We start from the raw sequence: 23911 nt of genomic DNA, 5'->3' as shown, positions 1-23911 counted from the left end.
ATGACTCTTCAGCTTGTGTTACAGGTTTCAATGCCAGGACTTCAAAGCTTGACAGAGCAGAGGCCGCTCTGGTTAATTTTCCATCAAAGCTATGTTAGGAAACACTTTTCAGAAGGATCACGATCGTGGCTGTTTTTTTATCAGCAGCAAGAACACCATTAATTTGAGGGTTTGAGCAAATTCACCATTTCGTTTACCAATCCAAAAAGCATCTTCACATAACTCAAACCCTTTTCTGTTTTCCAGCCCTGCTGGGGTTCGTTCTGCTGCTCCCGGTGCTGCCTTACTGCGGGAGGTGAAGGCAGTGGAAGGAGTTAAACCAACCAGCTGTCCAGGAGGATTCAGACATGCAAGAGCTGCAAACACAGGCAGAAAGGCGACTGGCTGGCACATGACCCACTGAACAGATCAAACAGTGCAGCTAGGAGCCAAGAACAATTTCCAGTACCTGCCGCACTGTCCATCCCCCTCCTTCCTTTTATAGCTAAGTCAGGGCAATATCCTCCAGTGCTGCTGTAGCGACACGCACCTGGTTCTGAGCACACGTGCCTCACAAGGTGACACTTGTTTGTGCTTAGGCCACATGCCACTTACGTCCATGATGGCCTTTGAATCCACAGATCACTTGTGAGTGTTATATGCATCCACTGAAACCTAAGTGCCAGAGCTGCAGGGCTACGAATCAGTGCTTCATCTGGCACTGTAGATTCTCCCCCTCCCCTCTCCTTTCCCTTCTTCTGAGGTTAGAGTAGGGGTGCTGGGACATGCAGCTACTGAGAGGAGCTGAATAACACATTTGCTGCAGGAAGAACAGCAAAGTGGATTCCTCCCACCCATTTGACCCAGCAGTTTGGCCCAGGAAAGCAGAATTATTTTTTTCCTGCCATGCTGAGAAGCACTGAGCAGATTCTGTGCAAAGATCCTTACAACCCCTTCATTACCCGTTATTCTGAACACCTGAGCAGCACGAGGAGCATATATGATTGTTGTCAGAACACAGGTGGGTGTTTCAGGTGTTTATTTTTCCTTTCACTTTTGGTTTGTGTCTTTGAAGGATGAAAGAAGGACATGAAGTAGAAAGACACGTGGTGTCTTCTTGCAGAAGATCCCTCTGTGAGTGGCTCTGGGTCTGTTCCAGCCATCTGGAAATGGGCTCATCTTGCAGCTGAGATTTCCTGAATGCTCCAGAAGTCGAGCTGTCAGTCAAGTGCTAGCTGGCCTTCAGTCACCTAGGCCCTTGCAGTGGGACACCTTGAAGGTAATGGCTCTGACCTTGAACTGAACTGGGTATGAAGTGGGAAGCCAGGGAAGAAAGGTAGAGAGCTTGGTTCTGTGCTGTGGTAGCTTCACACTGCAAGGAGCCCTTTCTGCTTTGAAGTTTTTATGCCCTGCCACATTGCACAGCTATGACCATTGTGTAATCAAATCACAGTGAGAAATAAGACAGAGCAGGCTCTCAGAGTCCTTTCTGTTGCGAGAGCTGGCTCTGCTGGCTGTGGTGTGTCTGCCACTCTGCATCAGTGCGGTGTCACGGCACACTGTGCTTCCCCAGAGTGGTGGAAATCTTTCCAGTTATTTTGGCTAAAGCTCTGGACTAGCTGGAATTCTGTAGGAACCCTCCGTAGAAGTTAGGAATTGTTCCTTTTCCCTAGGCAGACACAAGATGCAGTGATATTGAGAAGGAAATGCTGCTGGGTCTGAAGAACTTTCTGAAGGGTGATGGGCTGCAAGTGCTAAATTCTGCTCTTAGCTGCCCACTCTGATTGTCACCATACATGGAAGATGGAAAAAACACACATTGGACATATATGCAGTTATTCCCTGCTTGCCCCTTTGGGTCTTGTTCTGGCAGAGTGATGGGTGAAACTGGAGAAGCAGCATCAGGTTGCAGGAGTAATTTTGACAGGTTGAAGGGCCAGAGCTAGTGCTGGGAGACACAAGGCAGCCCCATCTGTCTTGGCATTACTAAATTCAATGGGATTTTGGCCATAGTATTCAATAAGGCTAGAGTTTCACTGAGCATACCTCAGAAAGCACTGCATCATACAGTTGTGTTGTCTGCCATGACATTTACTGCTGGTAAAACAAGTATGTCCTCTGTGTCACCCATCTCTGCCTTCATAGGTCTTCACCTGCATTATTTTTTCTCATCCAATGTCTCATCTATTTCTATCTATGTACCTATCTATCTAATCTATTTTTTTTCTTTAAATTCAATCTGCTTGCTGCTTACTGCCCTCCCTTGCTGTCTCCTCAGCTTGCTCTCCATGTACTCTGCAAGGAATGTGCCTACAAGAGGTATTTTTATTTGGCAGCCTGAGTAAGCTTTCTGTTTTGGCCGCAGGTACTGAGATAAGCAGCCAATGGAGTTGAGATCTCCTGTGTCACGTTTTAGCTCTTTCCATCTGATAGAGAAGATGACCTCACTGGCTGTGTTGGGGAGGTATGGTTGCAAGGGCAAAGAAATTAGAGTTAACCTTGAAAGAAGAAGAAGCATAGTGGCACACGTATATTTTTGGTCTGATTTGCTGTATAATGTAGAGGTGTTGCTTGGGATTCAGGCAATTGTTTAATACAGAAGGTGTCCAAAGGAAAAGAGGAATCCAGATATGGGGGTTGTAAAAGATATTTGCCCTGTGACTTTAGCAATAGAAGAGGATGCCAAAGGGTCTTTGTCTGCTTCTGACAAATATCCTCCTTGGAGCATGTTATTCTCTGACCAATCTAGAATCATGGAATCATTTGAGTTGGAAGGGACTCTTAAAGGCCATCTGGTCCAACTTCCCTGCAATGAAGAGGGAAACCTACAGCTCCACCAGGGTGCTCAGAGCCCCATCCAGCCTGTCCTTGTGTGTCTCCAGGGAAACCTAGAGGTAATATGTTATATGGTCTTTGTCTCTTCAGTTAAAGAAAAGGAACCTGTTATGTGTCAGGGGTACAGCGGATCTGCTGTTTTGTGCTGTTATGATATCAGGCCTCTTGGGATACTGAGGATAATTTAGTTCCAGATTATCATGCAGGGGCTGGCCCCTCAGTATAATATGCCATTAGCAAGACACCAGAATAAATTCTCCCATTCGGAAATGTACGAAAACTCTCTAGGTGCAAATGTTTATACTTCCTCCTGCACTGAGATCTGAGAGTCTCAGATGACACTGGCAAGTTGTCTGGGAGAACATTTTCAAGACAGACTATTAAATGCTGCAAAACCAGTGAAGTACTGAGGGGAAGTTGTGGTCTGGGCTGTTATGAAACCAGGAACCAGGCAGGCCTGGGGAGAAGATTGGTCTGTGTTGCTTCAGTGCATGAAATATGTGCATGAAAATCTACCTTATTATCGCACAGTATCAGATAGAGTCAAAACCTGTGTTGCGTTAAAGCACCTGGAATTCTGGAGACTGTGCTGTCCCGTCATGATTCCCAGCTTTGAAACGTCTGATGCTGAAGAGAAGTTGTCCTCTTGTTCTGAGCAGAGCCACAGTGATCAAGTTATTTTAGGGGCACGGGTGGAGGAGTGATGTGTTTGTGTCTCATGTCACGAAGGTCCCTCTCACTTTTTGTTGGGTCATCCATCATGCCTTGCACAAATGCATTTGGAGACATTAACTCATCCTTGGTGTGACATGAAAAACCATGATGCTTTTCCAGTAAGAGTTGTGCATACAGAAATGAGGTTAATTCTGGTCTACATGGGTGCTAGCTCAGTGCATCCTTGCACGTAGTAGCCATGGTGTGGATGGGGGTGTGTGCTAAGGCAGCCAAACTGCTACGTTTTGACAGTTCTGCTGCATGCATTAAAATAACATCATCCTGGTTTGTTGTCTCTCCTCTTCCACCCTCTCCCCTCACTCAGCAAAGTCTAAAGGGAACAAGCTCCAAGTATTAAAATAGCTCCTGTCTAGCTTGTTCAGCCTATTTCAGGAGGTTGGTTCCATCTTGACACAGATAGAATACAGAGACATTGTGGAAACCACAGCCACAAGGGGCCATCGGCCAAAACTAAATGATTTCCCAGCTTATGCAGAGTAGTTTGTTCTCCCCCTACCCCCTCCCATCCCCTTTCCTAGCTTAAAATAACAGTGGGAAGCTGTTTGGCTTTGTTTTGTTGGATTTTTCTGCTTGCTGCACTTGGTCTGTTGTGAGGGGATGGAAAGCTAGGAAGGAGCTGTGAGGTGGCAGAGACTTGTTGCCTTCTGGATTGAGGTGAGACCTCCAGAACCACCAGAAAAAAACAAAACCCCACATGTATTTCTGGCATGTATTTTCAAGGAGCAAACAAACAATCAATGGGTAAATCGACACATGGATTTAGCAGCTTGGACTATGGAATTAGTCTCACATCTTGTCTTAGATTGACCCAAAGGGCAGTGGACGTCTATGAAGAGCATAGGGCAAAAGTCACACAGGGATAGCTACTGCCAGATTAAGTCAGCTACAGGGAAGGACCCATTTTCTGGTTCCTGTGATTCTTCTGTTGCTACGCTAAAACTTATCCTATGGAGCTGTACTACTTAACACCCGCTTCCACCTTGGACTAATTCAAAACCACCATGAATAAGACAAAAGTGCTAACTTCCACCAATATTCCACTCATCTGCTTGGAGTGTGCCTACAGGAAGTCAACATATTCTGCATTTTCTTGCCCTCAGGTTCGTAGGTCTCATTCCAGCTCCTGCTTCTGCCCAGGGTTATCTGTTTCTTCCTAAAGGCCTATTTCATACCTGCATCAAAACTAGTAGGTTGGTAAAACTTCCATCTTCCAGTCTAAACTGCACCAGAGTCCGTGAATATTGCCAAATGCATCTATGGACGTGAAGGTGACCTTAGCCCTCGAGAAGAAAAAAGATGAACTCTCAAATTCTCACTAAAATACTATCCTTGTTTTGCCAAGAGGTGTCAAACTGTGGGTGTGCAAATTACAGTGGGAAGCTGCAAACATGAATGGAGCCTTGGGACCAGATGGCTCGGCACCAGAAGGGTTTGCAAGAAACTAGGCCTCGGGGTGAGCCTTGCTGCTTTGCAAGCGAGCCCCCGGTGCTTGCTCTGAATGGTATTCAATGCCAGAATTTAATATGCAACAAACTTTATCACTTGAGGACTTGTGCGTCTCATCATTGTAAAAAGAAAATCAGCACTAGCAGCGTGCTGGGGGCACTTTCACCTTTGTTAGCAGAAATAGTGCACAGATGCAATATCCAAGCTCAAGCAGCAAAAAGACTCATTTAAGGGTAGTCAACGCTGTGTAAATAGGTGAATTACGTCATCTCCAGGTTAGAGATTTTTTTTTTGTTGTTTTAAATAGCAGCAATCAACCCTACAACTGGAGGTAGGAAAACACTACCTTTTTGTTTTTTCCTTGGCCTGTATTTTCTTCCTTCGTAGCAAGGAAGCAGAACAGAAATCAGAATTTCTGTTTAATGAAATAGATGGTTCAGCGTTTGTTTCATGACAAGACCGAGATGTGCATTTGAAATACAAAGGTTTTTGAGAGCGAAATGTTTTCTGAAACGTTTTCTAAATCTTCCGTACCTGGAAATTGCTTTTATTGACAAGCCTGAGGGGAATGGCCTGTGTGACTGTTCAAGGTTGCAGTGTTCTGAGTCAGTTTGTTCATTTTGACTGAATGCTTGAGTCAGTTCAGCATTACAAAGAATTTTTGTATGGAGGCGCATGACCTAGGCTGTGCGGTAGCCCCATTTTCTCATATGAACCAGAAGTATTATGGGAAAGAATTGCAGAAGCTTAGGAGACGATGCATCATAGTATGCAAATGCACTTAAAAGAGTATTTTGGGCCAAGTCAAAGACATAATGTATCGTCGTTCACACTGAATTATCTGATTTTAAATACATGGATTTGATTTTCCTACTGGAAAAATGAAAAACAAATCCCATGGGAAACAAAAACTGCTGATGTCTGCAGGAAGTCTCTTTCCCTCAGGAATGAATTACAGCAGAAATTTCCTGACTAGGTCTATTTTAACATATGTAGAGCCTGTCTGTCTGTCTTTCTACCTACCCGTCTATCATTTTTTCCATCTTTCTATCTTTTGTATTTAATGAAGGTTTAATCATTCTGCACTTAAGGACAGTTTGTCCTTAGACTTTGGCTCAAGCCTGGAGTCACCTCCATGTGTCAAACTATAAAGTATTTATCACGTACCTCTCTGTAGACTAACCCACAGATGTGAACCAGCGCATTATTGTCAGTAGCTGAGTAATTATCTTAATTTGAGCAAAAAGGTCAATGGGACCAAATGTTGCTGTAGCCGCGTGGTTGGGGTGTTACACACCCACACATGTTATTATTTGCTCAGTGCTCGTTCTTTTTTTTTTTTTTAACTGCTGCTTTTTTTTCCCCTCTTTTTTCCCTTTCTCTTTTTTTCTCCTTTTTTTTTTTTTTTTCTTTTTCTTTTTTTTTAACAAACCATAAAAATAAAGACACCGTCTCTGGCTAGAAATGTGAATGGAATAAATGGTAAGTTCCTGAAATGCTCCATGTCAAATTAGCTCATGTAAAAATGCCTTCCACTTACATCGCTTCTAAACACTGCTGGGACAGCCTGCTCTCCTCGAGCCAGACATCCCTATTTCAGGAAACAGGGCACTGGAGGCGTATTCCAGCCAGGACAGGGCAAAGTCAATGAGGCCACCTGGATGTGCTCTGCTGGAGGAGCTGCTCTGTGCTTCCTGGGCTCTCCATGGATTGTCTGATCCATGCAGAGATGAGTGGAACATGAGTATCAGATGCTCCCTTTTCCAGAGGGGGAACCGTCGCTGAAATTGTTTCCAGTGTGTCACAGAGGAAGTTTGTGTCTCATTGTCATACAGGGCCTCTGCAATGGGAATTAAGCACCTATCTTCCCAGTAGGGGTCTGCAGACTTCTCCATAACGTGCTTCTCCAGCTCCTGCCTGGGCCGTGACACATCCCTCCAGCTTTTCTGCCTTTGTTCCCTCAGCTCTTGATGAGCTCCCGATGTGGGAGACCTTCCAGTGTGGTGAGTGGCCAGGTAACTTTCACTTTCTGTCTCAGAAACACAGAAATGGGCAGGATGCTTCTCAGACCATGTGATGACTGAAATACTCACATAGCTCCTTCCAGGCTGTTGCTTCTGTGGTTTAAATACACTCTCTTAGCTCTGTCCTCCAGATTTAGAACCCCAACCCAGTACAGAGAGGAATAATAATAAAACCATAGGTGATGTGTTCCAATATCTTGAAGATTAATTGTTTCTCCTATCCTAATAAACCCAGTTGAGCTTGGTGAGGTGTATGAACTGCTCCCAGAATGCTGGTTTCTTGATTAAGTCTATGACCAGAAGAGAATTATTGGATTTACAATATTAAATGTTCCTGGGAAGAAGTACTTGCAAAGTAAGCTGCATTCTCCACCTCAAAAAGAAAAGGAAAGAAAAGAAGTCTGGAACTATGAATGGGAATTGCAGAGCACGATACTTGTGGGAAGGATAGAAGAGGAAGCCAGATGAGTTAAAAATCAGAGTGGAATTATTCTGACCTCTTCAGTGAGGGAAAGCCAAGAAACCAACTTGCAAGAATCAAATCCTGGCATGCTCCCACTGGACACTCTGCAAAGTGTGCAATGTTTGTTAATGACGGTCTTCTTTCTATGCAACAAAAATACTTCTGGAACAGTGATTTATTGCCTCACAGACCCAAGCTCTGTGTAGTGCTAGGAACCTGCGGACATTTATAGAGATGTTCTGAGCATTTCTGGAGAGCATGCGAATGTGCAGCATCTCATACATAGCCCAGCTCTTTCAGAGAGACAGTATATCACCCTTGGGTATATGTCTTCAGCTGTAGACTTCAACTAGCTGCAAGCTGCTGCTCTCAGACCTCCTGCTGTTCCACAGGTACAACCTGAGCCTGTACTTTCTTTGCTGCCCCAACTCCATCTGTGCTGCCCCAGCTCAGATAGGAAATGTTTACCAAGTGCTGATCTCTGCTGAAGTCATTGCTCAAATACCTGGACAGATGTTGGATTGGGTTGAGACACTCCCTGAACATACGTGGGCAATGAGTGAGAAGCTCCTCTTGCGTGGCTTTGCTTGTTACCTTCTTATTATCAACAGTGCAACTGTGAATCCTTTGTTATCTTTTAAAATAAATATTTCTCTTGGATTGAAATCTGTTCTGGAAAGGCTGCGTCTTTCCCAGTCAGAGGAGGCATATTACAACCTCCCATATGTTGTGAAATTAGCTCTTTTCTTATGGCTGCTTCCATGATTTGTAAAGGCTGACTCTCCTTCTCTGTTCTCCAGCCACGGTGGCTGTGTCTCCACTGGACATCTATTTAGACTTTCACTGGAAACTGGCACAGTTCAAAGTTAAATTGAGAAATGAGATGATGGAAGCGGGAATTTTGGTTAGAGAATTACCGACCCTCTTCTTGAATGATCATGGGCTACTTAGTGCCGTGATTTCTAACAAGCTCTTGCTTCAGCCAAAGGTTTTCTTGCCTTGTGCTCTGGACAACAGTTTCTAAGCCATGCCTGCTTTATTGTGCAGCTTCGGTTTTTCCCTTCCCTGCACGCGATTATTTTTGTAATCACCTGGTTAAAGATATGGTCAAGGACAAATGAAAAGGAGAGGAATACTCCCTGTGGAGGCTGCTCATGGGTGAGTGTTGAGGTTCTGTAAAACCACAGTGTAGCGACAGCAAACAGAGCAGTCACTCTTTTGCAATATACTGACGTGACAGCGATCACTCACTGGCATTCACTTTGGCTCTTCACACTGCATTATTGTGAGAGATGTTGTTATCTGGCAATGACATTCATCTGACTGCACACACCCGACATGTTCACAAGTTGGCTCTGTAGAAGGGAGGGTTGGTTTATTTTAATATGTCATGGTGAATATTTTAGCTGTCATTCTAGGGAAAGTGTGTGCTCACACTTAAGGATGCCCTCATATAGCCTCTGCTTTTTGGCACATTACCCAGATCACACAAGAAATAGCAGGGACAAATTTTGATGTGACAGTGGTTGATGCCAACAGAGTTTATGAGACTGCGATCTCTGTTTCACAGTACAAGGTACAGCTGCACTCTCTAGATAATGCTGGTGGAGAAGTTACCCCAAGCAAAGGAATCCTTCTGTGGTGATAGTTACACAAATACCTGTTGCATCGTCTGCATTCTGCTGCTTCAGTGGGAATGTGGCAGGATTGGGCTCTGGGAGTGGAGTTGGTGGAAGGATAGCACATCACACCTATTGCAGACCTTTATGAGCCAGCTGTGCTGGGGGAACAAGAGATGCTGCAGCATGGATCTTGAGGTTGCAGAGTGTACTTTTGGCTGTAGAGGATATTTAGGCCTCCTGTTCCCAATCTGATTGAGCCCCCATGATAGTAGGAGAATGATTTTACCTCCACACATCCTATTGCTACATCTTTCCCTAGAGATGTGAACTGAAATCCCCTCAGCACGTAGATGCTATTGACCCCAGGTCTCTTGTGTGTTCTGGGTTGAGGCAGCACCTTCACGAGCCCCCATACATGTGAAGAAAAGCAGTGAGCTGGCTGTGAAAGAGCCAGGATAGATGCTGTGCTCCTTCCACAACAAATGCTGCATTCTGGTCTCCCTGTGCAGCTTACAGTATCTCCAGAACTGTTTCATTGCTCTAAATTCACCATGCACTGTCCACTGCCTGCAAGGTGGTAACGATGTTGTTGATAGTGGGCTTTGCTAGAGTGAGTATGTCGAACTGTCTGTCAGGCCCAGCAGGGAGTGATGGATCATCATTACCTCTACTCCACAGCACTTGTTCAAAGTGACGTTGGTTTCCTTCTATGTGCCTTGGAAGTGTGAATCTATCTGGGGAAGGTGCCACTCACACTGCCTATTTCTATGTCTGTTCTTCTGCTGGGATTCTGCAGCAGAAGGAGTCTTGAAGAAAGCAAAACATACTGTACAGCCTGGTGAACAGTATTGGAACCTACTGTTTTCTAGGTATTGAGTCCTGTACCTCCTTACTTGTGTTATGCTGGAGTGGGCTGCTGTGGTCAGAGGAGCATGACTGTGGGACTAGAGAAGGGGATGGGAACCTTGCCATGGTTTGGTAATGCTTGGCTGGGTTGCTGGGCTATGTAATATAAGCCTGCATATTTAGGTTCTGGATTTAGCCACAACTCTTGGTCTTGTCTTCTGTGATTGCACATGAAAAGCACTGCTCCTCATCCTCCCATCATGGCCTGTTCTTTCCCACAGCACACGTCTCTGAGTCTTCATCATGGGGGATGACTCCATGCTCTGGGGTATAACGTAGACAGCTTGTCTTTCAGTTGCAAAGAAAGAGTAGGGAAATGAAAGACATGAGCAGGAAACCAATGCTCTCTCTGGTAGAAACCAGCTGACATAGCATTTTCTTAGTCACCAGCATCTCAGGAGAGGCAGTGAATCTTATGGCAGTCAGTAATGCCAAATGCCTATTTCTGTTTTCCCTCTTTTGTCATGCCAAGCATGGATGATTCATTCCAGGAGCCTGGTCTATCTCCCTGCAGGTGTGATGCTGGAACAGTTGGGTTGTTAGACATGATTGTGCAACGATGTGCCCCCAGACTGCAAAAATATGATTTCTCTCCCTGGGGATAACAAGTACAGGGATATAACAGTCTGAGGCTACTGGTTAGACGTTTCCTTCTCCATTCCAAACGGATGGTCTCTTTACCCCCCTCCAAGTGTTACTGGCAATTTCTTCTTCAAGTGTTTCTTTATGGCAATTTTGCCATCTGCCTGTAAAGGAAACGCTGCTGGCAGTTCTGTGAGACGTCCCTCCTCTCTCTCTCTCTCTTTTTTTGTAATTCAGCATTGTACTTCACTGTTTGGATTTATGCAGAAATCCTCTTTTTGACATGAAGGAGGCTCAATCTGAGAAGAGGCTTGCATGTGTGCACTGCGTGATTCATGGAGCGTTGTGGTGCACATTGACTATGCTCAGAGACCGACAGATCATCAGCTGCTATTTTTTATTTTCCACACATGTGACTGACCCTTGGATAGATAGCCCTGTGACTAATCCATGCCAGGAACATCTTGATGGACTTCCTGATCTCGTGTGCTCTGTAAACTACCTGGGCTTCCTGACTGACAAGGAAGTGCAGCCCTCGTAAGACACAACACCTGGTGTCATTGCACTTTATTTGCACCATTATTTTATGAGGCAACATCCCAAATCCTTACTCAATATTTTTCTTAGCTTTTATTTAGGCAAAGCTCCCACTAAGTTGGTACTATTATTACCATGGTGATAAACTCGTCAGGAGAGGCTTTCCCTCGTGAGAATACCATCTGTATATTAGGGGCAGTGCTGCGTAAAGTTAGCCAGCTCTTAGTGTTATTCCGTGGTTTGTTTTTTTCCTCATAGTTGCTCATAACATTGCCAGTCACTAAGTATTTAGCCTAACATTTTCCATGCTAGGTCTCTTAATTCAGTGTGATTAATTATTTTTTTTTAAAGTCTAAAATGATTAATTTATTTCTGAGAAGAAGTTTAGGGCAACGACACTGCTTTGTACATATATATGTATGTGTACACACAGGTCAAAACAATGCAATTAAATATATGCATATATATTTGTATGTAAAAATATATATATATACATATACATATATACATAGGCGGCTCTGAAAGTAATGACTGCTACGTTATTCTATTGGCCCACAACATCAGAAGCAGATGTTGGTGGTACGGCAGTAGAGTGTGAACCTTCCCACCAATATTCCATTACGTGTTGTTGCCATGTGACAGATGGCAGCAGAGGAGCAGTCTGACACATGGCATCTGACATGGAAGTGCGTATGAAGCAAAGGTGTGTCACTGAATTGCTCCATGAGAGAAAAAATGGCTCCCATTGACATTCAATGACACTTGCTGACTGATTATGGAGATCAAACAGCAGAAAGCTGGACTGTGTGGGCAACATTTTCCTAGAAATGGTGCTGTCACAGCAGCTGTGAAACAGGGGGTCACCTCCAACAGGTGCAGATATTTCTAAGTGTACCATGCAGGCTCTTGTTCATCACGGTGAAAGTGCAGAGCTAATGGTGGCAACTGTAGTGAAAAGCAGTGTTTTGGAGCTGAGAATGTGCTCTATCTAATAGTGTTACTGTGTTCTTTGTATCTGTTGTAGTTTCCATGGAAATAAGTCGGAGGCATTAAATTTTGAGTGGTGTACATGTGTATATATATATACGTACATATATATACATGCATACATTTCTTTTTATAGTATTTTCACTGACTGCCTTGGAGAAGGACCTTGATACTTCTCTGGAAGGTGGTCAATATGTTATTAGTAGCTATACTTGCTAAAAAATGCTATCCAGAGCTAACCATACCTTAAGCTCCAAAAAGCTGTGATGTGCACAGCCCTGGGGAATGGAAGAGCTGTGCTGCCCCAGGGAACCCTCGCTGAGCAAGGCTTTCTCTGCAGCTGCTCCACTGATCTTTGGACATGTGAGAACTTGTGGTGAGCCCTTCTCCACTTTGTGGCCAGATGTGACTTCACACTGTGAGAAGGAGGAGCATGCTGATTGCAATGTAGAAAGACAGAGGTAGGAGGAGAGGAAGGTCACCAGGTCCACCCCCTCATCAAAAGAGAGTCAACACTGCCTAAAACGGATGTGACCAACACATCTTTCATGACCTCCCAAGGCATCCCCATGCACTGTAGATCACAGCTTCCTGAAGACATTGTGTCCTCACTGTGCAGCCCCAGCTCTCCCTGAAGATTTCCCAGATCTCCTTTCCAAGTGGGCAGTGTGAACAATTTATTCCTTTCTTCTCTGTGGCACACTTGCATAATCAAAGAGCACAAACATGTCTTCCATCAGTTCTGTTTTTCAGAGTCCAAAAAGCCATTCCTTTTGGATGTTTATTTTCTAATCTCTTCCTTTCCATTTTCCCCCCCTTCCCCCCTCCCCCTCTATATTCTGATATGTGATCCTCCATTCCCCACAGCCTACAGACAGGGTCAGGCTGTCCAAGAGCTGACGGAAGAAGAGTGATCGCTTCATGCAACTCCCTTGGACTCACTGTGTTTCTCCATCATGCCCTGCACAACTCTTTCACTTTCAGGGAATAGTAAGACATTGTTGGCTCCCAAGTAGACACGTAATAGCATTATCACAGCTATCAGGTGATCAGGTAGTATCTGAGTCACGTTAACTCTGTGTAAGGTAATATGAGCTGGTTAAGGGCTCTGACTCATTGAGCAGGGTTTACCCTGGCAGAGCTCCTACCTCTGCTCGCTGCTGGGCTGCTCTCCCGTCCCCACAGCTCTCGTGCACTGCTGGCAAACTACTGCTGTGACCAGCCTGTGCCACTTCATCCTCCTGCACATGTCTGGAAGGTGAAGATGCTACCTGAGCTGCTGAGCAATGCTTGCTCAGAAAGAGAAACCACTGAGAGGTGACAGGAAACCACGGTGACGGATGGCAAGGAACAGCCATCTCAAAATAGGTTGCTCCTGCTCAGAATGGAGTCTTTACCTCCATTGGTGCATGCCCGTTAAGTACGGAGGTGCCATCACAGTTTGCCATCACAGGGACACCAGGTGGGATGAGGGAGATCCAGACTGAGTAGCATCCCAACTTGGAGGAGAAACTAAAAGCTCGGTCTTAATTTCATCATGTTAACTTTAATCTCATTAAGGTTTGTGAAGTGAGCAGTTACAATGGGGAAAGAACCACAGGCGGAAATGAGTAATTGCACGTTCAAGACAGAGGCTGGATAAAGGGTGGCAAATAGGCATGGGGAGAACAGGAAGAAATTTTGAACATGTGCAGGTTACAGATTACAGTTTGTTTTGTGTGGGTAGAAAACCTCTGGGTTAAAAGTAGACTGCCTTAAGCTTGTAAAGTTGGTATCTTAGTGTTTGCACCTGGGAGGGAAAATAGTTATACAGAGAAGGCCAACCTCTGCTCCCCCTAACCTGGTGGTCCTTGGCTTTGCAAAGTTTACCTGTTTCTGAGCAGAGCTTTTTGTACCAAAAAAACAAAAAAACAACAACAAAAAAACAACCAAAAAACATGCTCTGCTGAAGAGGGCAGGGGCTCTCTTGCATCTAAGAGTCAGAGGAGGTAGCAGCATCCTTGAGAATGGGAGGACTGGTAGCAAAGACATGGGATCTGCTTAGAGGTGAGAGCATGTGGGAAGCAGAAGGCACAGCAGGAGGCTTTCTCTATCGCCTTGGGGAGTGTTCGTGGTCCCTTCCCAAGCCCTGATTGTTTGGTCATTAGTGGTGAAAGCAGAACCGCAGGAGGCCTGTGTCCTGATAATATCTAAAACCGATGCAGATGGGCTGATAGATCCATTTCCATCATACCCACTTGGACGCATCTCCGGGACGAGGGTGCTGTGTGGGAAGGGACCAGCCAGCAGTTTCACACCACTGTTCTTTAATAGAATCACTGCAGCATTACTCTTTATGGAAAACAGTACTTTGAGGGGTGAGTCTTTGGGGAATACGTTAGATGAAGATGCATGTATCATCCCAGTCAGACAATGTGAGGGTCAACAGGTTCCCAGGCTACATGTCCCCAGGTGCCCAAGTCTTTATGGGGAGCTAGTGTATCTGGGTTCTCTCTATAAGCAAATTGGGAGGAGGCCAAGGGAATTAGTGCAGTGAAATGCTTACCAGGAAGACAAAGATAAATATTCATGTCTGGATTCGTTTCCCATCGACTTTTTTAATTACATAAGGAAGAGATGATGTCTGCAAAAGAATTCCCCTTCTCCTCCCACAGGATATAAAACGCTTTGATACATGTCCTTTTCAGCAACAGGAATCATCCTGAAGTGAGTTCCTAGAAAGTCCCCCAGGAAGAGATCTTCATATTTTCTATGGCTAAACTGACAGTTCTAAAGAACGGAATGGCTGAAATTCCCCCTGTGCAGCAGTGGAGCTGAAGACCTCCTCACTATCTGGGTGACACCTGGCTCCCTGCTCTGAAATGACATGGAGGAACAGAGAGGTCCAGCTCTGCCGTGAGGTGGCACTCGCCTTTTTATAGCTGCGTCCACAACAACTCCAGTACCTTCTCTCAGTTACATGGCATCTCACTCCCCATTCTCTAGTCTGCTTGGGACAGAGATAAGTCTCAATTGGTGTCACGTCCTTGATATCATAGCCCCATTTTTTGATGGGCTTAGGTTTGCATAATGAGAGTTATGGCTTCTTTGTGCTTTGATGGGAAATGTGGTATGTTCTGGGCTTCTAGAGATAGAAATGTGTCCAGGCAAGTGATAGAACTCAAGGCAACAGACTCAGTTTGTGCCAGGGGAGGTTTAGATTGGATATCGGGAAGAAGTTCTTTATGGAAATGATGACCAGGCATTGGAACAGGCTTCCTGGGGAGGTGTTGGAGTCACCATCTCTGGAGGTATTTAAGAGACATGGATGTGGCACTTAGGGACATTGTTTAACAGTGGGCTTGCATACTGTTAAGTGGATGGATGAACTTGGTGACCTTAAAAGTCTTCCAACCTAAAAGATTCTATGATTCTATAATCCTATAACAGTAGCTACTGGATTGGTAAGGCCTGCAGGGTCTGTCAGGTAAAATTAAGTGGATGAACCCAAAATATACAGCAACATCTTGTGGAGAGCTAGGCTAGGAGTTTGCCAGATGGACAGATGCATTATGGACATCGTGGCCAACGGAGCATGGACCAGGGTGTGAGGAGACTCTTTGGTATGTTTAAGTTACACCGATGTGTTGCATGCAAAGAGAAATGTGGAAATGTTCCTCAAGCCCAGCCAGAGACAACCTGTCTGAGCATGATCCTTGTCCCAGTAGGATGCTGTGCCATGTTGTACCACTGATGCCAGCCTGGGTGGTGAAGAACCTCAGCTTCTGCACTGTGCTGATGCTACTCTTAATCTGCTGCTTGCTCCACAGAAAAACTGAATCACCAGCGAGTTTTGTCAGGCATCAAATGATTTAACGACTGGCCAGTGATACCACCTTCGTTCCTCCCATTCTCCCTCTCCTTTTCTCTTCAGCCATCTGTTCCCATCTCTCTCGGACCACAGTGATCATGCCTGGCTGTAGTTTGTCAGAGCCTTAAACGGGCAAAGGGAGATACTGGTTCCCTGTTTGCTCTCACTTTTGGCTGGTCTTTCGTTGCTGCATGGTAAACGGACCAAACCAAACTGACAGAGATATCTGCAGCTTTGGCAAAGCATTCCTGCTTATTTTAATTGTTTCTAATGAGAATGCTCACTGCCAAAATATTTTGCACTGCACTTTATGCTTGTGCACAGGCAAATATAGAAGAGTTTTTGGTAGATACATTTGTATTTGCTTGTTTTTACCATGCACACTGTGAAGCAATATAATCCTGCTGGGACCATCAAATAGGCAGTAGATTGTTTCATTCTTTCACTTCATACTATTTTAAGAGGCTGTAAAGCCCATTGCCTTTTTGAACAAACTTTGTCTTTGAAGGGCCAGCCTGCTGTGTAGTCAGATAGATGGTAAACTAGTTTCTGCTGCTGTTCCTAACTTACCTTCTGAAGTTGAATATCAGCTGAAAATCAGACCAGGATCTTGTACAGGTGAGGAAGAAAATGTGTTAAATCTCTTGTTGTTTTAAGCTCACACCCATTTAGCAAGCGCAGGTGGAGGAAAAAAAGCTATATTCTGGCAGCTTGCATGAAGGCTGGTACTGAGATAGCAAAGGCCTAAGCCGTGTCTCTGTTGCTCTATTTCTTGATGGCTGCATAGATGAGAGCGTTATTTTTGTTTGAGTATTCGATAAGTGCCTGCAAGGCAAGGAAGGTAGGGAGTGTTCAGTTGCATTCTAAAAGTGTCAGAAAGGCAATGGGAAAGGTCTAGGAACAGCCCAAGATATCTTCACAGAAATAACGAGCAAAGCAATGGCCAGGCAGTGCAGTGCAAGAGAGGGGACAGGCTCCCCTGGCAGGGAGCATTTGCTATTTCTGCTCACCATCAGGAGCATGGATGTAGCCTTCCTCTCCCTGGCTCAGGTATACACAACTGCTCCTCACCCCTCACCTCAGGAGGAGGATACAGCAAACAGGCTCTACTTTCACCCTATTTTGTCTGAAGACACCTTCCCACCACCTCACACTGTTGACCTCAGCTAAAGCCAAAGGTCTCCCAGAATGGCCGGAGTAAGGGTGGTGCTTGCGGCCCTCTCCATAGCAGAAGTGGCATGACTGAAGACAGCAGGCCTGAGCGTACCAGCATGAGCTTTAACAGAGCTTTTAATGCTAACAGAGCTATAGGATGATCAACCAATATTCACAGAACTGCTTCTGCATCTGGATCAACACTAAGGCCTAAGGTGAAGAGCAAAAAAATGGAGAATGAATCCAATGGACGATCATAATTCTAGACAGGAACCTCAGTCATGTAAATATATCAATAACTGCTTTGTTTATGTTGGCTGTAGTACTTCCCTCTCTGAATTGTGGCATTCACTAAGTATTGTGCTCGTTTCAAAATAAATACCCTGCTTTCTGGGCAGATATCCCATGGTACAATGTTTCGCCACCATGCTCTGGGCATGCTGGCAATGGCATGCAGTTGCTGTGTCAACAGAGGACAAAACGGAGCTCTTTCCTTGGCCCCAGGGTGCCGTTCCCATCTGCTTTCCCTAGCTGGAGGTGTGCGTGGCAAGAGGTGAGGCCCTGTTGAGCTCACATGGGATTGCTACCTACCTGCATTACTGCTGCGGGGCTGCAGTTTGTCAGTCACTGACAGTAACAGCATACCATAAACACTATTGCCCATGTGGCCATGCCTACAACCCAGTGAGTAGTTAGATAGATAATTAGTGGTAGTGGCCACAGTTGCTGCTCCCTAAGTAGATTTTACTTGAGTGGATTCCCCTTTCCTACTACCACATTGCCCCAGGACTGACAGAGCCACTGATGAGAACAGACATTTTGCATGAGAAAATGTGGGTTTTGATGGCTGTAAGGATCATGACAGCACTTTCATAGTGAGGAGCACGTGTTCTGGGGACAGCTAAGACCCAAGGCTTGGAAAGGTAAAAGAAACTTACTCAGTTGAAAAAGCTCTTCTAGGCATATAAGCAGCTAAATTCATCTGGAGTAGCTTGTTATACAGACTGCAGTGCCTGCAGACATGGAGCAGAGAGTACTGAACTGGGAGTGAGGCAGTGCATCTGCTCTGCTCTGTGGTTTGTGTCCAGGCTATAGCAGCTATGCTTCTGAGAGGCAGTGTTTACCCTACAGTAGCCTTCCTGCTTGCCACTTGACCTTCCAGCCTCATCCTTGCTCCCTTCTGGTTGACTTTTGACTGTCCACAGTTAATCTCTTGCCATACTCTTTCCTTTCCCCTTCTTAGCATATTTGCTATTCAGCAGGTTCAGCCAGCAATAAATGATTAACCAGCAGATTTGTCACTCAGTCCCTTACTGGAATTCGGTAATTTCTCTGCTAACTTTGTACATAATTTGGAAAAGAGAAGCAGCACTGAACAAGCCTTGGCCTGTGCCTTAAGTGCAAGTAATGACAATGAGGAAACATTAAAAAAAAAGACACATCAATTTGGGCAGGAAGACAGCCAACCCCATATATACTAGGGATAGTATGGTGTGTGTGCCACCCTTACGCGGATAACATGAACATGCTGAATAGCAGGGCAAATGTTCAAGCACCGCAGCTGAAACTGCATTTCTCTGCAGAGAGGGCTGGGAGGAGGCAACGACATCTCCACACCATCCCCACTTGAGCCAACCATGTGGAAAATTCTGGCTTGGCTCACTCATGAGGTGGGAGTGATGTGGGCAGATACATGTGGGTGCCATAGAGGTGTGGGGGAAGAGCTGGCAGCGCAGACAGAAGACCCTCTGCAAGGTGACCTACACTGCTTTCAGGGGAAGGGGTGCTTGCACGAAGCAGAAGGCACAGAGCTTCTGGTGCCATTCCTCCTCAGCAGGAGAGGAGCTGCTGGGGGAAAAAAAAAAGAGAACTTCTCCTTGCAGGGTGCTTTCCTCCCTCTAACAAGGTAAGCAGGCAAATGAGTCAATTATATGCTGAAGAACAATGAAATAAATGTTTACAAGGTGCCTTTTAAATGCCAAGAGTTATAAACCAGTGAGTGGAAGAAAGCAGGACTCAAGATTCCCCGGTGCCCAATTCAGGCAATGCTTAACTACTAGACTGTGAGGTGTTGGAAGGGCTCCAGTTCCTCTTCTGGCAGCTCTCCCCCCAAATCACAAGCACAATTTTTCTTTTTCGTTCAAAGAAATAAATAAATACCATCCTTAATTGTGTTCTCTGGAAGTGCCTTGAATGGAGAAGGGAGAGGAAAGAGGAGTGGGAGTTTTGTATCTCGTGCCTGTCTTTCCAGGTTCTTCCAGGTGCTGACATATGCAAAGACCCTTCCCTGGTTACAGGAGTAAATACAATTAGTGCAGCACATTATGCACTGCCTTCCTATTTGTCGGTGCATTCACCTCAGTGCAAGCAACACAATGCCTGAGTGCCACTTACGTGCTACTGCCAACTCCAGCTGCCCCACGTACCCGAGTCAGACTTGAGGAGGCATGCCTTAAAGAGCACAAGCACTGTGAGTAAAGGTAATTGGGGCATGGGGATTTATTTATCTTTAAAGTTTCAAGCCAATGTCTTTCACATTGTCAGGCTTTTCTCATCAGTGTAAACACATTTTTTTCCAAGGAGGTTTCATGAGCCAGGTAGCTGGAAGAGACAGGCATGTGGGAGGTTTAAAAATCAGTACAAAAGGGCCTATGACAAACTGTGGAAGATGTGGTGTGGAGCAGAGCATTTGGTGGCCCTCTGTCCTACTCCCTCTAACCACTGGCCGTATAGCAGCAGGGCAGCTCGAGGAGGTTTTACAAGAGAAACCGACACTTACAGTGTGCAGGGATTCCTCCCCCCCGCCACCAAAACACTTTGGTTAGTGCAAGGGGTTGTACCTGCTTTGCCAGGGGAGCAGAGCTCAGGGCTGGCATCAGGTTTGAAGCTATCCAGAGATTCAGGACAGCGGAGAAGCATGAGTCTTGAAGATAGAAGGGACGGCAGAGGAGTTTCTGGGCCTGTCTGCTGTTTACACTGCTACTGTACTTGCCGGCCCTGAATGTCATAACTTCGTCTCTGCTCACTTGCTGACTTTGCTCTAATAACTCAGGAATGATACGCAAAGAGCAGGGCATGAGGGCTGCTGCAGCTGCCTGCAGCTTCACTCTGCAGAGGAATGGAGCAGGGTATAAACGTGGAGGTGGGGGTGGTACTTCTGCAGCTTTAAATTCGAGGGCATTCAAGGGTGTAAACACTTCATGGGTTTAAATCTCTGTGGTCCAAAATCTTGTTTTCAGAAACTGATGGGCCTTAGAAATCCCTCTTGCTGAAAAGCCCTCGCCTTAAGCTGCTTCTGAATTGCAAGTTTAGGCTCCTGAGTCAGTTGATCACCTCTGGAAGCAGCTTCTCCTCTGTGGTTGCTTGCATTCTGTGGGGAAAAAGAACTGGCAGAACATTCTCAAATGCCCCATGAACAGACCAGAGCTGTTTGTGCAGTTCACCCAGATGCAGAGATTCCACCAGCCTGCTTGCAAAAGAAAAGGTTTCTACTCATTTTCGGGTCTCTTAGCACCAAGCAGGTCTGTGGATGAACAGTTTCCAGTTGTGGGTGGTAATTTTTATTTCTTTTGCTACTGTTGCTGCTCTTTTGGTAGAAGAGCAGACAAGAGCACCAGCTGCCTGGATCTACTTGCACAGCCATGCCCTTGCATTGCCCCTGTCACAAACTGCAGCTCTCCTCCTCTTCCCCTTCCTACACTTGGGTGATCTGGCTTGGCTTTGCACGTGATCAGGCACCAGCAAAAATAATTGCATACCTTTGCATGGCAGAAGTTGTTTCTATCAGAGTGACTCAGCAGGACAGCCATGCACTCCAATGCAATGCCCTGGAACAGAGAGCCTCTTCTTAAGTCTGCACTGAATTTGGGGTGGGACTTGGGCCTCCAGAACAGGGTTGCTGCCAGAGAACAGCTTATCCTTAATTACATTTTCACGATGGGATTCAACTGCGGGGGAATGAACACCAGTGAACTCAAGGCAATACAGCTGATTTCCAGGAGAGGTAAATGAGAGATCTGGGAGCTTGAAATTGAGAGTAAATTCTGCAGAGATAGAGATTTCATCATCTCCGAAATAACCTTGGCAAAGCCCCAGTAGACGATGTAGCTAAGTTATTCTGTGGCTTTTATGTTCTTTCATGTGGCTCCTGGATTGCTGAAGCTTAACCACAATTATAGTCATTTTATTTTAAGGAATCACACAATGGCATGGCCATCTACTCAGACATTTTGGGTGGCCCCTAGGAGGGACATTTTGGTGGCATTTTCAGTCATTGGCATCGTGGTATGGCAAGTTTCCTGCACAACTATCGGCTGCAAAGCCAATATTATTTTAAAACGCTTATAGCCAAACCTCTGGCTTCTTCTTCTTCTTTTTTACTTTTCATATTTACTTTTTATATCCTGGTGTGGATGCTGGGGCAATGCCTTGAGGTGCGGCAGGCTAGACGGCATTTTGGCTATTTTAAAAGCAGGGTATCTGGAGGGCGTTTGGGTGCCTGGCAGAAAGCGGGAAGTGTCCGGACATTCGTTTTTCGGAATTGCTCTCCATTGGCGCCAGCCTGCCTGTTTGCAACATTTCACCCAGTTTTGCAAATGTGACAGCCCTCTGGCCACTGTTACGTGTTCTGCCACAAAGTTTTGCGAAACACCCTCTTGCCTCTTATCGAAACAGAACAGCTCGGAGTTCTGCTAGTGGTAAAAGTTCACGATACCGAACCAGCCAAAAAATGTATATATCGTTTGGGGATAGATCATCACCTTGCATTACAGTGAAACTGCACTCTTTTCTTCACCACCTTGGCAGTAATGCCGTTCCCTGACCCGTCAGATTTGGTGCTGACCCATCAGGGGATGTACCCCCTTTTCCACAGTGATGAACTGAGGAGCTGGTGATCTCCTGTCTCTTTTGCTGTGGTCATCACCGCACTGCTGCATTTCTAAGGACCAGCCAACTCTCAATGCCTCAGCCCGACTTCTCTTGCTTGCAGACCTCCCTGTGCTGATTTTAACCATCTCTCAACTTGTCAGATTGATTTCTTCAACACCTTTGCACACACTGACAGATGTCCTCCTAGCTGTTGGTTACTTGTACACTGACACAGATGAGAATGTGGTAAGCCATAAACACCCATCTCTTGGTTTCCTTTCCCCTTGATCTTAGCTTGGTCTAAGTTTCACTTCCACTAGATGTCATGATGAGAGGTGAAGCAAAGAGGAGACAACAGAGGCAAAGCTTGGCTATTATTTCAATACTGGCAGGTCACATATGAGTTATACACCATCAAACTGTGCCCCTGAGACAAATGTGCTGACTCTCTTATTATCCCACCACTCTGACCTTCCTGATTCTCTCCTTCTCCCCATTGGTCTCCATGCTGTGATTCATTCCCATGCTACATTTTGTGTCTCTGGTACAGCTGTCATCAGTACGTCAGTACAGCTGATGCAGTTTAGTACTTAATCTTCACCTGCCCTGCTGAATGTAAAGTGATCCCCAAAAATAATAACAATCATGCTAATAAATTTAATAGCACTTGGGAGAACGTAGAAGTAGATTAGGTCTTTGCAGTATATAGACCCTTCATAGGGAGAATGGTGGTAGTTATGGAAGAAGTCATGCTTGCCATTCCCAGGTTCCTCACTGACATACCTCATCCATCAAGTTGTTTGTTTGAGGTTCTTCAGTGCTCCAAGAAGATAGTGAGCCTCCTTAGAGCTCCCACGCTTCCCTTCCACATTGAACTGACCTCTAAACGAGTGTTAGAATATGAAGGAAGTTCAGAGTGTTGGAGCTTTCCCCAGCCACGCTTCATGTTTGCAGTGCACTGGCATGACCTTGATGCCCTTGAGCAGAAGAAGGGCCCTCCCTGAGCAATGTAGGGCTGTGCTTGGCGGGCTCCCATGGAGCAGCAGCAGGCACTCCAGCAGGGTTGCTCCTTGGGTGCATTCTGTGTTTCTCCATTCTCACTTTGTCTGGTCTGTGTTGCACACTCACCAGATACCAAATGGCAATTTGGAGTCCCTTGCTAGCCCTCTCTCTGTCAGGGCAGTTGCCATGAGATGGTTATAGGTCTAATTCCACACTCCAAACACAAGTTAACAGGCCACATCATGGTGACTGAAAGCTCTTTAAGAGAGAGGGAAGCAGCTCTGCAAGGACATCATGCATCTGTCTGCAGACAGGGAACCACAGCACTCCTGCTACATGAGGAACTGAAAACACGTGCATTTCTAGCATAATCATCCCTTGAAAATTCCTTTTGTGTCCTATAGCAAATCTCAGAGCAAGTCAGCATGGGCGATATCCATGAATGATAATAGATGGCATTGTTTTGGCACGCAAACAACAGCAAAGCAGCCACCAAAAGGCATCAAGTCTACCGAATCACTAACGAATGCCATTCAGGTTTAATGCAGCATCTGGAGCAGGACAAGTTGGCTATTCAGAGTCGGTATGGAAACTATCTCTGTAGGTTTGGATAAATCTTCTTCTCAGAAAGAGTGGTGAGGCATTAGAATGGGCTGCCCAGGGAGGTGGTGCAGTCACCATGCCTGGAGGTGTTCAAGAGCTGTGTGGATGTGGCACTGAGGGACATGGTTAGTGGGCATGGTGGCGATGGGTTGGCAGTTGGACCAGATGATCTTACAGGTCTTTTCCAACGTTAATGATTCTATGATTCTGTGGTTCTGTGTCAACACAGTGGTTGACCCACTAGTTCCATACCTCCAATTCAGGAGGTGAATTCAATTGAGTGAGGCTCTGCAGGGCATCTTTCTATTCCATGTCA

At 45.5% G+C, this 23911-nt stretch overlaps 1 long non-coding RNA gene across 15 annotated transcripts in view; it reads left to right on the top strand.

Annotated features, from left to right (window-relative positions):
- Positions 1 to 23911, top strand: part of LOC107052902 — an 83040-nt gene that overhangs the window by 2990 nt on the left and 56139 nt on the right. For 6 of the 15 annotated variants that reach the window (XR_006938824.1, XR_006938827.1, XR_006938832.1 and 3 more), the window contains exon 1: positions 19507 to 19601. The exons of 3 other annotated variants lie outside the window; for them this stretch is intronic. This is a non-coding gene — a long non-coding RNA (uncharacterized LOC107052902). Of the gene's footprint in view, positions 1 to 246; positions 7786 to 19506; positions 19602 to 23911 lie in introns of those variants that run through there. 6 more of the 15 variants (XR_006938830.1, XR_006938829.1, XR_006938828.1 and 3 more) reach the window with 3 other exon arrangements.

Source organism: Gallus gallus, chromosome 3, assembly GCF_016699485.2.
Source record: "Gallus gallus isolate bGalGal1 chromosome 3, bGalGal1.mat.broiler.GRCg7b, whole genome shotgun sequence".
NCBI lineage: Eukaryota > Metazoa > Chordata > Aves > Galliformes > Phasianidae > Gallus > Gallus gallus.
Note: the sequence above shows the minus strand (reverse complement) of the source record. Positions and strands in the feature narration are given on the sequence as shown.